The sequence below is a fragment of the Bos grunniens genome, chromosome 29, assembly GCF_055505025.1.
Source record: "Bos grunniens cultivar Pamir isolate PY7600 chromosome 29, Bosgru_T2T1.0, whole genome shotgun sequence".
NCBI classification, from domain to species: Eukaryota; Metazoa; Chordata; class Mammalia; order Artiodactyla; family Bovidae; genus Bos; species Bos grunniens.
In genome coordinates this window covers 21,539,661-21,555,918 of record NC_141193.1, presented here as the reverse complement: position 1 = coordinate 21,555,918, position 16,258 = coordinate 21,539,661, and the positions used below count along the sequence as shown (strand labels likewise).

The following is a 16,258-nucleotide window of genomic DNA, read 5'->3' as shown; positions in this document are numbered from 1 at the left end:
TTCAGAAAGTGGCCCATTTTAAAGTGTATGAATGGGTGGTTAACTGATTAAGAGGTGGGAAATGCGTTTGTCATGATACTTTAACCTCATTAGATTACGGGTTGACTTGCTCTGGCTCTTCTGAGAAAATAAGGAATTTCTTTAAGTAGCTTATTTTATGTTTTCCATTATAAAAGTATTATAGAAAATTGAAAATAAAAAAGTAGAGGAGGGAAAATCATTCATATTTCTGTTTTCCAAATACTGTTAATATCATGGTTTTTCTTGCCTTTAAAAAAAATCATGCATTCTTTCTTAATCATAGAAATTTTCAAACATTTGCATGATAGAAAAGAACTAATAAACCTCATGTACCCATCACTAGCTTCTGGAGCCAACCAACACCCAGGCGAGACTTGTTCTCCATCCCACCGTTAACTCCCAGATGGTTTTGAATCAGATCCCAGAAATAATCGTTTCATCTGTAAACACTTGGGTATGTATCTGCGAAAGATAAGGACTAGTTTTCAACATAACCACAATACTGTTATCACACCTTAAAAAATACGTTCCTGGGTATTACTGAGCAACCGGTCAGTGCACAGATTTTCCCGTTGGTTTCACTTCCTAACAGTTCATTTGTTTGAATCATCTGGATTCAAGAAGGGTCCACCCATCCTGTGTACACTTTTAATTAGAAGACTAAAACCATATGGGCATTCAGAAGAGATAATGTGAACTGTCCACCTTGCGGATGCTAAGAGCTTGCACTTCCGAGTCAGACAGACTGGGTTTCAAACCAGCTCTGCTGCTTGCTAGCTGTGTAACCCCGTGCAAGTTACTTATGCTCTCTCACTTAGTTTCTTCCTCCTGTCAAATGGAATTAATCTATACCCTAGGACCGCCGTGAGGATTGAGTGAGTCAGTGCAGGTTAAAGCACAGTAGAGCCCCGCACAGAGTTAATGATAAATGCTAGCTCTGTCCAGCACTTAGGATAGCACCAGGTACATAGATTTGTGGAATAAAAATAGAGTAGGTGTCAAGAGCCGAGGAATTTGGTCTAATTCTGCCATTTAGGAGAATCACTTCAAAGTTTTGGACCCCAAATTTCTCATTAGAAAAGGGGACGGAATGAACAACTAGATGATCACTGAAATTCCAGGACTTGCAGGAAATGAGACAGGCATGATATTTTAGAAACAACATGAGCTTCTAAAACAGACTGGGGTTTGCATCTTGCACTTTATTATTTACAAGCATTTAATCTCAGCCTCAGTTTCATCCTATGTGCAATGGAATTAATAATACTAATTTAGTAAAATTGTTGCAATGAGCAAGAAGATAAATATGTCTGGTTCCTAGTGTGTAGTGGGTACTCAGATTATTAGACAGCATTTTATGATTGTAAAACAGGAATGTTACACTGGAGCATTTTCAACATCTTAAGAGCTGTGTGTTTTGTGGCATTTGTATAAATGAAGATGACCAAGTGTCTTATGGCAAATGGAATATACACTGGAAGGGTGAACCTGGAAACTGTGTTTCCAGTACATGGATGATGGAAAATTAAGGGACTATTCAATGCTGTTGATAAAAGCCAAAGGATATGAGGATCCCTGGAGAAATTCAGGAAGGTCTTTGCAACAGATGGTTACTTAAGTAAAATAAACCTGTTTTCTGTTATCATTTGAAAATTTCACAGTGAGTCAAAAATGGCTTTTTTAATTGCAATATATGCAAGCATTATGTTTCAGGCGTGCTACATGGTGATTTGATATTTGCATGTTTTATGAAATCACCACAGTAAGTCTAGTACCCATCTGTCCCCATACAAAGTTACTAGACTGTTATCGACCATATTCCTTATGCTTATATTACATCCCTGTGCTTGATTCATTTTTGTTTTTGCTTTTTTAAATTGCATGTATCAGTGAAATCATATGGTATTTGTCTTTCTTGATTTATTTCACTTAGCATAATATACCCTGTAGATGTTGTCATAGGTGGCATGATTTCATTTTTGTTTGGGCTGAGTAATATTCCATTCACCCATCAATGGACTGTTAGGTTGCTTCCATATCTTGGCTCTTGTAAATAACGCTGCAGTGAACCTTGGTGTGGGTGTTATCTTTTTGAATGCATGTTTTTGTTTTCTTTGGGTGAATACGCAGAAGTGAAATCTCTGGATTATTTGGCAATTCTATTTTTAGGTTTTCGAGGAACTTCCATACAGTTTTCTGCAGTTTACAGTCCTACCAGCAGTGCAGGAAGCTTCCCTTATCTCCACGTTCTCACCAAAATTTGTCATTTCTTGTCTTTTTGATACAGCCATTCTGAGAGGTATGAGATGGGATCCCATTGTGGTTTTGATTTGCATTTCCCTGATAGTTAGTGATGTTGAGAATCTTTTCATGTGCCTGTTGGCCATCTGTATATCTTCTTGAAGAATGTCTGTTCAGGTCCTCTGCCCATTTTTTAGTCAGGTTGTTTTTTTGATGTTGTGTGAATTCTTTGTATATTTTGGGTATTAACCCTTATCTGATGTGTTTGCAAATACAGTATCTTTTTTTTAAGGAACTGTACTTGACTTTAATTGTGATTGAAGCAAATACAGTCTCTTCTTCCACTCAGTAGGCTGCCTTTTTGTTTTGTTGATAGTTTCTTTCATGTGCAGAGACTTTTTAAAGACTGATGTAGTCCCATTTGTTTATTTTGCTTTTGTTTCCCTTGCCTGAAGGGACAGATCCAAAAAAATTGTTAAGATCAAGGTCAAAGATCTGTCTGTGTTTTCTTCTAGAAGCTTTTGGTTTCGGATCTTACATTTAAGTCTTTAATCCATTTTGAGTTTGTTTTTGTCTGCAGTGTAAGAAAGTGGTTTGGTTTCAGTCATTTGCTAGTTGCTGTCTCCTTTTCTTAACACCATTTATTGACAAGGATGTCTTTTCCCTATTGTGTATTCTTTGTCATAGATTCATTGACCATATAAAAAGATGTCGATTGGATGTGTGTGTGTGTTTATTTATCTTTGACGTTTGGAACATGCTGCATTTGCCCTAATGATATTTTTGGTTTAATGAAAATAACTTACATTAGCTGTTAAAAGGAGAGCTGCACTGTTAACTGACTTAGAAAAGCAAGTCAGTTCTGAGTTTACTGATCCCAGTGTACTGGTCAGCATTTCCCCAACATGCTTGGGAAGAGTCGCCTGAGGAACCTGAAAGCTGCAGCAGGTCACTCCTCTAGGAGTTTGGGCTCAGTGAGGGCTGGGTCAGGGCCCAGGAATCGGTGTCGCCCCCTCGCCCCTGCGCAGGAAGCACCCCTGTGTCTGCACCTCTGCCCCGAGCCCTTCACCGCTGAGCCCGGTGCTCCTGCTCTGCTCGGCCTTCACCTTTGCCCGGTTTTTCGCTTGCCTGTGTTAATTTTTTTCCCAGATGCTCCAAGTATGAATCACATTGTTATCAGCAACATCATCTGTGCACTCAGATGTGTCACTTCCACTTTTCTTATGGAGCCTGCGGTCTTCTTCCTGCTCCCTTCACTGCTCCCTGTCAGTGTCGTTCAGGAATGGGCCTTTACTCTGCTCCGGGCTGGCTCCCATGGCGTCGCATTTCTTGGTTGCGTCCTTATGTCCTAAGAAAAATCTGAAGGACTTTATTTTGCCCACAAACTTGCTTGATAGTTTGGAAGTAGAGTCGAGTCCCAGGCTAGAAGTGATTTTCTCTCGGGGTTTTGAAGGTGTCCTTATACTTCCCAGGGTCTGTAAGTGTTTTAGAGGCATGGAGGTTCACACCCTTTCTGCATACGGTTGTTCTGCTGGCTCGGTTTTTCTTTTCTCCTTCACTGGGAGTTTGAGGACAGTCCCTCCATCCCTGGTGGTCTGGAGTTCCATGATGGTATATCCTGGTGTGGGTCTTTCCTCTTCTGCTATTCTTGATCCACAGTGGATCCATTTATTCTGAAAATTCATGTCCTGCAATCCTGGGACATTTTCTTCTATCATTTCTGTGATTTTTCTCCCCATCTTTTCTTTTCCTTTGATCCTTTTTTATATTGTCCATTCTTGTCGTATGGATACAATAGCTCCAAAGATGGAGAAGGAAATCGCAAGCCACTCCAGTGTTCTTGCCTGGAGAATCCCAGGGACGGGGGAGCTGGTGGGCTGCCATCTGTGGGGTCACATAGAGTCGGACACGACTGAAGTGACTTAGCAGCAGCAGCAGCAGCTCCAAAGAGGGCCCATCATAATTTTCTATAAAACATTAAGGTAAACAAAGGAAGAAAAATTGAAAACAAAACCAGAAGGGGACTTGCATATAAGAAAATGTATCCTGTAGAAGCAGGGGCAAGGTCCCAAGAATGCTGTTTTTTGAATTGATGTCAGCATGAAACCAGGATGCTTTAACTTGCCCCAGAAGTTCCTCCTGAAAACTGCTTTTCTCCTTATAAATGAAAATACCCACAGCAGTTCTCTCCAGGTGGGATCACTTGCTCTTTCTACTTCACTGTCTCTTTCGTATTCCCCAGGTGCCTACATGTGACCTGTCCTTTTCTCAGAAAGGAAAGGTGCTCCCCACCCCACCCCACTCCTGTGCAGTGTCCCCCGGCACCCAGGCTGCCCAGCCGTCTGTTGTTGCTCCCTCTGACTCCTCGGTCTTGCACTGACCTCCTTTGCTCTTTATGAAAGTATGTTTTTAGGTCTTCCTAACCTGTTCTGCTCTCAGCTTTTCTCCTCAATTATTTTCACTGGCTGCTTTTTAAGACTGATGCCACCTGCTCTGCAAAGCGGTGCTGTTCAGGCTATTTCTTCTAAGTCAGCCTAGCCATTCTAGCTCCAGTGGCCCTTGTAGCAGATAATAGCCTCTTTCTGGAGCTTTCAGATTCTAGTTTCAGGTATAAACAATGTTTTTATCTCTCAGTTCATTTACAGATCAAAGAGAATATTTTTCAGTTAATTTTTATTAAGAGAAAAAAATCCTGAAAAGAATACCGGCAGATTTACGGTCATAATGGAGTAGGACATGGCAACCCACTCCAGTATTCTTGCCTGGAAAACTCCTTGGACAGAGGCGCCTGGTGGGTTACAGCCCATGGGGTCTCAGAGTTGGACATGACTGAGCACACACAGTCGTAAGCTTAGCCACTTCCCTTTGTTCTGGCTGGTCTGTCATTCTCTCCTCCTTAAGGGATTACTGAAATTGATCCAGGGAAGGTACTCGCAAAAACTTCCTTAAAGTGGAGGACACTTCTTTCAAAATCAATAAGTACTTGCATTAGTGCTTGAGACAGAAAGGGGGAAATAATCACCAATAATCCTATCACCCAGAGCTTATTTCTGCCACTCGGAGACCTCTAACACATGATACGGAACAGGGTGTCAAACGATGCTTTGATCTTTAAGGTTGAAATAGGACTGTCTAAAAGTGTATTTGTGGTTTGAAGGACTGTGTAATGAAACTCTGAGTAGGTACCTCATGGGTCTGAAACACGGGCAAGATCTGGGCTGAAGACACAGATTTGGGAGACATTAGCATTTAGTTGGCATGGTAAGCGCTGGAATAGACGCGGTGGGGAGAGGAGGGAGCAGGTAAAGGGGCTGGACTGGAGAGCCTCAGACCCCTGAGGACGGTGCACATTCAGGGAATGGGCAGAGTACAGGAATGGGAGGAAGGCCGGGAAAACACAGCATCCGGAGGAGATGAGAATGGAATTCCGTGTTAGACGCTTCCAAAAGGTAAAGGAGGATGAGTCCTAATGATGTCATTGAATTTTACCACAATGATACCTATTTACCATAAAGTATTTCTTGATCTTACTACTACTACTGAGTCGCTTCAGTTGTGTCCGATTCTGTGACCCCGTAGATGGCAGCCCACCAGGCTCCCCCGTCCCTGGGATTCTCCAGGCAAAAACACTGGAGTGGGTTGCCATTTCCTTCTTCAATGCATGAAAGGGAAAAGTGAAAGCGAAGCTGCACAGTCGTGTCCGACTTGCAGCGACCCCAGGGACTGCAGCCCACCAGGCTCCTCTGTCCACCGGATTTTCCAGGCAAGAGTACTGGAGTGGGGTGCCATTGCCTTCTCCATTCTTGGTCTTACTCAAACACAGTTGTTAATCTCCTGTGTTAATCTGTTCATACATGCATGATAAACTTAGCACAGATGTATTTTATTGGGTTGACTAAAAAGTTCATCTGGGTTTTCCCATACCATGAACAACCTGAATGAACTTTTTGACCAAGCCAGTGTGTGTGTGTGTGTGTGTGTGTGTATTCAGTTCAGTCACTCAGTGTCCGACTCTTTGCAACCCTGTGAATTGCAGCACGATTCATGGACAGGCCTCCCTGTCCATCACCAGCTCCCAGAGTTCACCCAAACTCATGTCCATCGAGTCGGTGATGCCATCCAGCCATCTCATCCTCTGTCGTCCCCTTCTCCTCCTGCCCCCAATCCCTCCTAGCATCAGGATCTTTTCCAATGAGTCAACTCTTTGCATGAGGTGGCCAAAGTATTGGAGTTTCAGCCTCAGCATCAGTCCTTCCAACGAACACCCAGGACTGGTCTCCTTTAGGATGGACTGGTTGGATCTCCTTGCAGTCCAAGGGACTCTCAAGCGTCTTCTCCAACAACACAGTTCAAAAGCATCAATTCTTCAGTGCTCAGCCTTGTTCACAGTCCAACTCTCACGTACATACATGACCACTGGAAAAACTATAGCCTTGACTAGATGGACCTTTGTTGGCAAAGTAATGTCTCTGCCTTTGAATATGCTGTCTACATTGGTCATAACTTTCCTTCCAAGGAGTAGATCAGATCAGATCAGATCAGTCGCTCAGTCGTGTCCGACTCTTTGCGACCCCATGAACGACAGCACACCAGGCCTCCCTGTCCATCACCAACTCCCGGAGTTCACTCAGACTCATGTCCATCGAGTCAGTGATGCCATCCAGCCATCTCATCCTCTGTCATCCCCTTCTCCTCTTGCCCCCAATCCCTCCCAGCATCAGAGTCTTTTCCAATGAGTCAACTCTTCACATGAGGTGGCCAAAGTACTGGAGTTTCCGCTTTAGCATCATTCCTTCCAAAGAAATCCCAGGGCTGATCTCCTTCAGAATGGACTGGTTGGATCTCCTTGCAGTCCAAGGGACTCTCAAGAGTCTTCTCCAACACCACAGTTCAAAAGCATCAATTGTTCGGCGCTCAGCCTTCTTCACAGTCCAACTCTCACATCCATACATGACCACAGGAAAAACCATAGCCTTGACTAGATGGACCTTTGTTGGCAAAGTAATGTCTCTGCTTTTGAATATGCTATCTAGGTTGGTCATAACTTTCCTTCCAAGGAGTAAGTGTCTTTTAATTTCATGGCTGCAGTAACCATCTGTAGTGATTTTGGAGCCCAGAAAAATAAAGTCTGACACTGTTTCCACTGTTTCCCCATCTATTTCCCATAAAGTGATGGGACCGGATGCCATGATCTTCGTTTTCTGAATGTTGATCTTTAAGCCAACTTTTTCACACTCCACTTTCACTTTCACCAAGAGGCTTTTGAGTTCCTCTTCACTTTCTGCCATAAGAGTGGTGTCATCTGCATATCTGAGGTTATTGATATTTCTCTCGGCAACCTTGATTCCAGTTTGTGTCTCTTCCAGTCCAGCGTTTCTCGTGATGTACTCTGCATATAAGTTAAATAAACAGGGTGACAGTATACAGCCTTGACGAACTCCTTTTCCTATTTGGAACCAGTCTGTTGTTCCATGTCCAGTTCTAACTGTTGCTTCCTGACCTGCATACAGGTTTCTCAAGAGGCCGGTGAGGTGGTCTGGTATTTTCATCTCTTTGAGAATTTTCCACAGTTTATTGTGATCCACACAGTCAAAGGCTTTGGCATAGTCAATAAAGCAGAAATAGATGTTTTTCTGGAACTCTCTTGCTTTTTCCATGATCCAGCGGATGTTGGCAATTTGATCTCTGGTTCCTCTGCCTTTTCTAAAACCAGCCTGAACATCAGGAAGTTCGCGGTTGATATATTGCTGAAGCCTGTCTTGGAGAATTTTGAGCATTACTTTACTAGCGTGTGAGATGAGTGCAATTGTGCAGTAGTTTGAACATTCTTTGGCATTGCCTTTCTTTGGGATTGGAATGAAAACTGACTTTTCCAGTCCTGTGGCCGCTGCTGAGTTTTCCAAATTTGCTGGCATATTGAGTGCAGCACTTTCACAGCATCATCTTTCAGGATTTGAAATAGCTCAACTGGAATTCCATCACCTCCACTAGCTTTGTTCGTAGTGATGCTTTCTAAGGCCCACTTGACTTCACATTCCAGAATGTGACTCTAGGTGAGTGATCACACCATCGTTATTATCTTGGTCGTGAATATCTTTTTTGTACAGTTCTTCTGTGTATTCTTCTGCTTCTGTTAGGTCCATACCATTTCTGTCCTTTATCGAGCCCATCTTTGCATGAAATGTTCCTTTGGTATCTCTAATTTTCTTGAAGAGATCTCTAGTCTTTCTCATTCTGTTGTTTTCCTCTATTTCTTTGCATTGATCGCTGAGGAAGGCTTTCTTACTTCTCCTTGCTGTTCTTTGGAACTCTGCATTCTAATGGGAATATCTTTCCTTTTCTCCTTTGCTTTTCGCTTCTCTTCTTTTCACAGCTATTTGTAAGGCCTCCTCAGACAGCCATTTGGTTTTTTACATTTCTTTTCCATGGGGATGGTCTTGATCCCTGTCTCCTGTACAATGTCATGAACCTCCCTCCATGGTTCATCAGGCACTCTGTCTATCAGATCTAGTCCCTTATCTATTTGTCACTTCCACTGTATAATGACAAGGGATTTGATTTAGGTCATACCTGAATGGTCTAGTGGTTTTCCCTGCTTTCTTCAATTTAAGTCTAAATTTGGCAATAAGGAGTTCATGATCTGAGCCACAGTCAGTGCCTGGTCTTGTTTTTGCTTACTGTATAGAGCTTCTCCATCTTTGGCTATGAAGAATATAATCAATCTGATTTTGGTGTTGACCATCTGGTGGTGTTCATGTGTAGAGTCTTCTCTTGTGTATATATATACATATATATATACGTTCACAGCTCCACTTCCCCTAAAGGTGGAGACTTCTCAAAGGTATGGCCCTTAAGGGCATGATGTTAGTCATCTTTGGTGAGACAGTATTGACTTGTGTCTCCACAACATTGACTCTGCAGTCAGCGTCCCTTGTCTACTGTGTAACTGCCATGTGAGTACTAGCAAGCTATTTAATGTCTCTGTTATCTGCGACATCTGTGACATGTAAGGGTGATGGTGGTGTCTCCTTCATAGAGGAGTGAACATTCCCAAAGTGCAGAAAACCATGCCTGGCTCACTGTAAATGCTGCATAGAGTTCGTTGGAGGTGAACTGGATGCTGTAATAATTGTATTAGTTTCAGTGCAGTGCCTGGCATTTAGCATTTAACAGGTATTAACATGAAAATTCAACACCTTGTAATTAATACAATAACTGTCAATTTAAACTGCCAGCATATACAGAATATATGTGGCCCAGGCCAGAGGGAAACCTCAGTGGACTGAAAATTCTCTGCATGTAACTTTATTTTATAAAACAATCTATAGACTTTTTGTAGAGCTACTGTGTAATCTTTGTGTTTTTTTCATGTAATTGGGAAAAAGAAAACTGAAAGGTAATGACGACTCCTGCAGGGCAGGTAAGCATGTTCATATGTGGGAGTGAGCATACCCTGAAACAGCTGAGTGACGCATGTCCCTCACGGAGTGAATTTGGCGTGAAAGAAGCAATACCACACTTTACCTAGTCACCCTGGGTTTTTTGTGTGTGTATTTTTTTTACAGCTCATAAAATTAAAAGTATCAGTTGATCTCTTAGACTTTGAATTAACTCCTGGTGCGTACACACTCATTCATTCAGCAAATATTTAAATATTTACTCCACTGTGTAAACACTTACTGTATGACAGAAACTGAGCTGAGGGCAGGTGTTTTGAAAGGTGAATAAGGTGCTGACATGTAAACGAGGCCTCCGTGGGAAGGGGAGGCTTCAGCGATGGGACGGCGGGGGGCAGAGGTGCTCACCGAGGACAAAGAGCACCTGCCCTTCTAAGGGGAGACTGTGTGAGCTGGGGGCGTGGCTGATGTGTCCCGTGTGGATAGGGCAGGGGGCTGGAAGGGAGGTTGTCGAGAAGACTGCAGAGGCCAGGCCAGGCCAGGTCTTTCCGGCAGGATGAGGTGTTTCATATTAAATACAGAGAAGCCATTGAGTGATTTCTGAGCCATGACTTAATCCAGTTTGTATTTTGAAATCCGTTCTGCTGCTACAAAAGCCTTTCTTCTCTATTTGTAAAATAATTTAGATTTAATATAGTAAATAAAAGTAAGTGATTTTTTTTTTAGTATTTTCTTTTATTATTTATGTGGCTGTGTCAGGTCTCAGTTGCGGCACGTGGGGTCTTAGTTGCGACATGTGGGTTCAACTCCCCAACTAGGGATCCAACCTGCACCCCCTGCATTGCAAGGTGGACTCCCAACCACTGGTCCACTGGGGAAGTTCACAAAGAAACAGATATTTTTAGCCCTAAATACTGACTTCTTTGAGTTGTTTACCAGAAAGAGTTCTTGCATTAAGAATCTACCCTTAAAAATCAGTTTAGGCACTTCACTGGTGGTCCAGTGGTTACGATTCTGCAAGCTCAATGCAGGGGACCTGGGTTCAACCCCTGGTCAGGGAACTAGATCTCACATGCCACAGCTAAGACTCAGCACAGCCAAATAAATAATCAGTTTACATCTTAGATATCAGAAACTTGAGTTATAAAAATAAGATGATATATATCTAAAAATGTTCAGTTAGTGTTGGAGAGCGTTCTTAAAACTTGAGGTCTGAAATCCTTTTGCCTGCTGGAATCAGATTCCCTTCAACCCCTGTTCTGTTAGTGTATCTGAAAAGCGATATAGTCTGAATGTTGATTTACCGTGCACACAATTTCCACAGGAATTTGTCTTTTCCCACTTGTTCCATTTTAAAAAGAAGTCAGCCTTTTATGGTCCTGACTGCCTTAAAAGCAGTAATAGGATGTTTCTTTTAATTGGAAATGCTTTGTCTGTTGCACAATAAATTTCTTTCTTGTAATTGTGATCATGAGCAACATCTTACATTTCAGTTAGTTCATTCAGGAAGTATTTGCTCACCCGCCCTGTGCCAGGCACTGGTCTGGGATCTGAGGATGCTTGTGAACTAAACTGAGATCCCTGCCCTTTGAGGGGTTTGTATTCCAGTGGGAGGAGGTGGATGGCAATTAATAAGCATAATTAGTATCTTTATTATACTACTAATAAATATAATTAGTGTGCTGGGGGTAGTACATGCTATGAAATTGTAGAGCATCTGGTGCAGGGAGTGAGGAGGCTGCAGCTTTAAATACAGTGATCAGGGTAGCATCATTGAGAAGGTCTGAGTGGAGCAAAGGATTGGAAACATGTACCGATGGGGGATGGGGGTGAGCAGATCCAGGAAAAGGAACAGTCCACACAAAGAAAGGCCCCAGGCCAGAGTGCTCCAGGCCTGTTTGCGGAAGAGTGGAGAAACCTGCAGGTTTAGAGGGAGGGAGGGAGTTCCTCTGCCTTTTAGGAACAGGCTTCTCAGTCAAATTCAAAAAGTTCATATGCCAAAATAAATGAGTAAATTAGGGAAAGAGTTTTCATCCTGTGAACGCTCTGCAGGTGGTAATCTATAAATACCCCAACTCATGTCTTAACTTGAATTAGGTAATTCCTAAGTAACACAAAAGTTTCTTAAATTCATTTCATAGGGCAGCTAAGCAAACAAAAGAATCTCTTTTTCTTCAAATAAGAAACTGATGTTGGATCACAAGCTCATATGAACTAGCATTTAGTAAAAGGTGAAAATTTACCCTTCCAATGAATAGATTTCAAAAGCCAAAGGCTTTGTTTCGTAGCAGAGATTGGCAAAGGCGCACTTGTCTCAGAGAGGGGCGGTGATGGAGGTGAAGATTGGGCCGAGTCTGAGGGGACTTTAGAGCAGATTTGGTTGCCTCCCTTCTTTCTTTCAAGCTCAGTAGCTCCAGATTCTTTTATCATTTTTATTTGGTGATCTATGTTTTCTGTTCTTTAACTCAGTGAGATTTTCCTTGTGTTTCTTAAGTTGGCAGCCTAAATCAGGTACACTGCTTGTATAAGGGCCTGTTCCCCAGCCAGGTCCGGCTGCTGGCTGCTCAGAAATCAGTACTTGAGAGACAGATGTTGGTGGAAAGGAAAATTACTGCTAATCAGAATGCTGGCAATATGCAGATACGGTAGGCTCAGTGTCCCTCCAAAAACTGTCTCCCAGGATTCTGCTTGGCCATGAAAGCTTTTAAAGGGAAAAAGGAACTCATCTCGGTTAATCCTTGAGATAGAGATGCAGAACCCTCCTCCTACTGTGTGCAGTCTTGTCTCCCCCACCCCACCCCACCCCACCTCCGGCTCTGCAGCTTGAAGGATCTTGGTTCCCTGGCCAGGGATTGAACCTGGGCCGCCGCAGTGAAAGCACCAAATCCTAACCACTGAACAACCAAGGAATTGCTGTGGTTTTTCTTCAGATGCTGTCCTGTTCACAGTGTGTTCCTGGGAAAGCTGAAGGAGAAGCTTGGGAGGAGATCTAGTCATCTGTTAGTTACTTATTCTTAATTTCTACTCCTTTGATCTACAAAAAGATCCAAGAGATCAGGATTAGGCAAGGTGTTCTGTGGTCAGAAGATTTGAAAGGTGTGCTGGGGCCAGAGATGAGTAGAGAATGGGGATGCCTGATCTAAGAGGGGCCTCCTGCAGAGAGCTCTCTCCTGCCAAAAGCTGCTTCCGTATCCCCACCTGTGAGAACATCCTTCTATTTCTGTGGGATCATGGGTGAAGGTCTGACTTCTGCTGACATGCAGTGCCGTATCCTTAGAGCAGAAGATGTCCACGTGGGTCTGTTGGTGATGGTACTGTTGCCTATTTACATAAACAAGCAGAACAAGCTGATGAGCAGTGGGGTTAATCCCATTTTCTTAAGGTCATTCCTTGGAGCTGTTCGCCATAGACTCAGTACTGCTCAAGATGGAGCCGTTTACGGCACAGCTGCAGTCTGGTTTGTACAAGACCTCAGGAATGTGCAGCCCACACTGCATCTATGGCTCTATTGTCCTAATCTCAAGCTGCCTGAGCCTGCTCCTTTGTGACTCATTGAGGCATGGGAGACTTCAGCTTCTCTACAAACAGTAGGCAGGCACTTTTGTCCTTGGGTAGGTGGGGGCAGGGGTTTAGGCACAGGGTTCTGCTCCTTTCCAGTCCTAATCAATGACTGATACAGTAGAATATTGTCAAAGTCACACGCGTATCAAGTGTATTATATTGGTGTGTATATTCCGTATCACTTTTGTTTCGGATGCATGGTACTAATTGTAAAGAAGCAGCCTTAGTTTATCCAGTGAGATACTTGAGGTGTTCCAGCTATGTGTGTGTGCTAAGTCTCTCAGTCGTGTCAGACTCTTTGCAACCTCATGGACTGTGGCCCGCCAGGCCTCTGTCCATGGGATTCTCCAGGCGAGTATCCTGGAGTAGGTTGCCATACCCTCCTCCAGGGAATCTTCCCGACCCAGGGATTGAACCTGAGTTCTTATGTCTCCTGTATTGGCAGGCGGGTTCTTTACCACTGGCTTACCTGGGAAGACAGGACTGATCTTTTCTCCTGTTTCTGAATTTTATTTTTCAGAGTATCCTTTTGTGGTTTCTTAAACTTTTTTCTTACTGATTCCTTTCCCCATTTGTCATGGTTGTTTCATACTTGAGTCCTTTCTGCAAAATTGCTGTTCATTGTTTCTGGCTCATTTCCTATGAGGTTGAAGCCGAGGTATGATCACTAAAGAAAATGCTAAGACGCACAGGTCTTTGACTTTCTGAAGCAAAACATTCTATGTTCATCTCTCAGTAAAAAAGGAAAGTGATCCAGGTTAGCATAACTGAGAGTTAGAAGGGGCCTTAAAAAATTGGCAAGGCCTTTTTTCCCTTTTTAAAAAATAGAACTCTGTGCATCACCCCCAGATGTAATTGCCCACCCTCTTTTTCTTTAAAAGGAAATGCCATGACCTCTTTAGGCCTCCAGTTGCACTGCCATCCCGAGTGGGAAGTTCAAGAGCGAATGTTTTGTAGACGTTTGATTTGTTGAATGACAGGATAAAAAGATTGAATGCACTCAGAGCAAGCTTAGTCCTAAATCTCTCTTGATTGGATATTTTGAGAATTGAGTTTTAAACATAAGACCCCAATTTTTTAATGCATTCTATCAGTTTAAGACACCATGCAAAGACAGGTCTACTTTGTTTATCTTTCTTATATTCTGTCCTCGGTTTGGTTTGAGATTGGGTTTGGGTTACATGGCCACAATATGGGGACCTCTGAGATGTCTAACCTGGTGTTGACACTTCACTTAATCACTGTTAACATCCAGCTACACTTGAGGTTTTTAATTGTAACATTTGCCAAGCTGTATGTCAAAATGCAACTTAAATTTTTTTTTTTTTTTTTCAAAATCAGTGGTGTTTAAGTCATGACAGGAAAGTCTTCCCTTTAAGACTTGTCAAATTTCCAACTCCGAGAGAGATCCTCTATAATGGTGACAGCTTGTTGGCTACCCGGACTTGAAGGAATCTGCATCTGTTCCCTGTCCTTTTGTTCTCGTGAGAAGGAAGCAGTTGAGGGCACGGTCATTCATAATTCACCTGCCTTATTAGGAGGACGATGTCAGTTTTTAAGGACTGGCTAGAGTGTCCAGTCTTACCCTTGAAGATTTATTTACTCTCATTTTTAATGAATTGCCTAGGTCATTTGTGATAAATTTGTTTGCACGGTCATACTACTTGGATGTGGAAGATTTTTTCATTGAATATTTTTAAAACCTCCTTGTTTAGTATCATGTGTCATTGTTTTCAGCATGTACCTTCTCAGAAACTTCACAGGAGGGAAAGCAGTGACGTAGAAGGAATCTATCAGTTATCATCCTTTGCACAGTAAAACCATCGGCATCCATCACCAGCTTCTGCTTCAAATCAGATTTTAATTCGGATGTTCCATTACTCCTTCTTGAAACAGTTTTGTTCCCTCTACATGCTGTGTTACTTTGGTTTTATAATCGAAAATAACTGATAAAAACAACATCTGAGCTCTTGAGCCCGGAATATCAGTGTAGTTTATTTTGGGATTTGAGTTTAAAGGCTTTCTAGAATTTGTGATTATACCTCTCAATCCCGAAAGTCTTCCCAGAAATCCTGTATCTTATGAGTTCACTCTCACATTTTTCATTGCTGGGTCATTGTTTACTGGTGAAATCCCAAGAATAAGTAGTATGAATCTGGCATTTTATCAGTGACTGTATTAAAGCAAATTTCCAGGAAATGAGTGTGATACAGGTCTCATCTGACAGAAGGGAGAGGGTGTTGGTCACATGCAATTTAGGGATAAAAGTAGGAACAAAGTAAGTTAACCAGAGGTAGAGGAAGACTGGTGCACACAGAGGAATCACAGCGAGGCACAGCTAAATACAGTTCATGTATATATATGTATATAAAATTGGGGTATGTTGCTTTACAACGTCGTGTTAGTATCTGCTCTGTGACACTGTGAATCAGCCTTGTGTGTACATATGTCCTCTCCATCCTGCACCTCCCTCCCGGCACCCGCCCCCCACCCCTCTAGGTGGTCGCAGAGCACAGAGCTGAGCTCCCTGCGCTATGCAGAGGGCTCCCACTAGCTCCCTGCTTTAATCCGAGTCAGGTATGTGTGTCAGTTCCAATCTCCCACTTCATCTCCCGCCACCTCCCGTGTCCACATGTCCTCTCTCTGTGTCTGCATCTCTGTCTCTCTTCCTGCCCTGAAAGTAGGTTCATCTATGCCATCTGTATAGATTCCACGTACAGTTCTTTTTTTTTTTTAATTTTATTTTATTTTTAAACTTTACAATATTGTATTAGTTTTGCCAAATATCGAAATGAATCCGCCACAGGTATACCCGTGCTCCCCATCCTGAACCCTCCTCCCTCCCCATACCCTCCCTTTGGGTCGTCCCAGTGCTCCAGCCCCAAGCATCCAGTATCATGCATCGAACCTGGACTGGCGATTCGTTTCATACATGATATTATACATGTTTCAATGCCATTCTCCCAAACCTCCCCACCCGCTCCCTCTCCCACAGAGTCCGTAAGACTGACCACGTACAGTTCTTATATATCAGTTCC

The 16,258-nt window shown here is 42.8% G+C and overlaps 1 protein-coding gene across 6 annotated transcripts in view; it reads left to right on the top strand.

Annotated features, from left to right (window-relative positions):
- The window catches only part of SIRAL1 (SIR2 antiphage like 1), a 48,576-nt gene that overhangs the window by 4,825 nt on the left and 27,493 nt on the right, over window positions 1–16,258 (top strand). For 2 of the 6 annotated variants that reach the window (XM_086383751.1, XM_086383748.1), the window contains exon 1: window positions 364–475. The exons of the other annotated variants lie outside the window; for them this stretch is intronic. The gene's annotated coding sequence lies outside the window, so the exon portion shown is untranslated. Of the gene's footprint in view, window positions 1–363; window positions 476–16,258 lie in introns of those variants that run through there. 6 annotated transcript variants of the gene reach the window in all.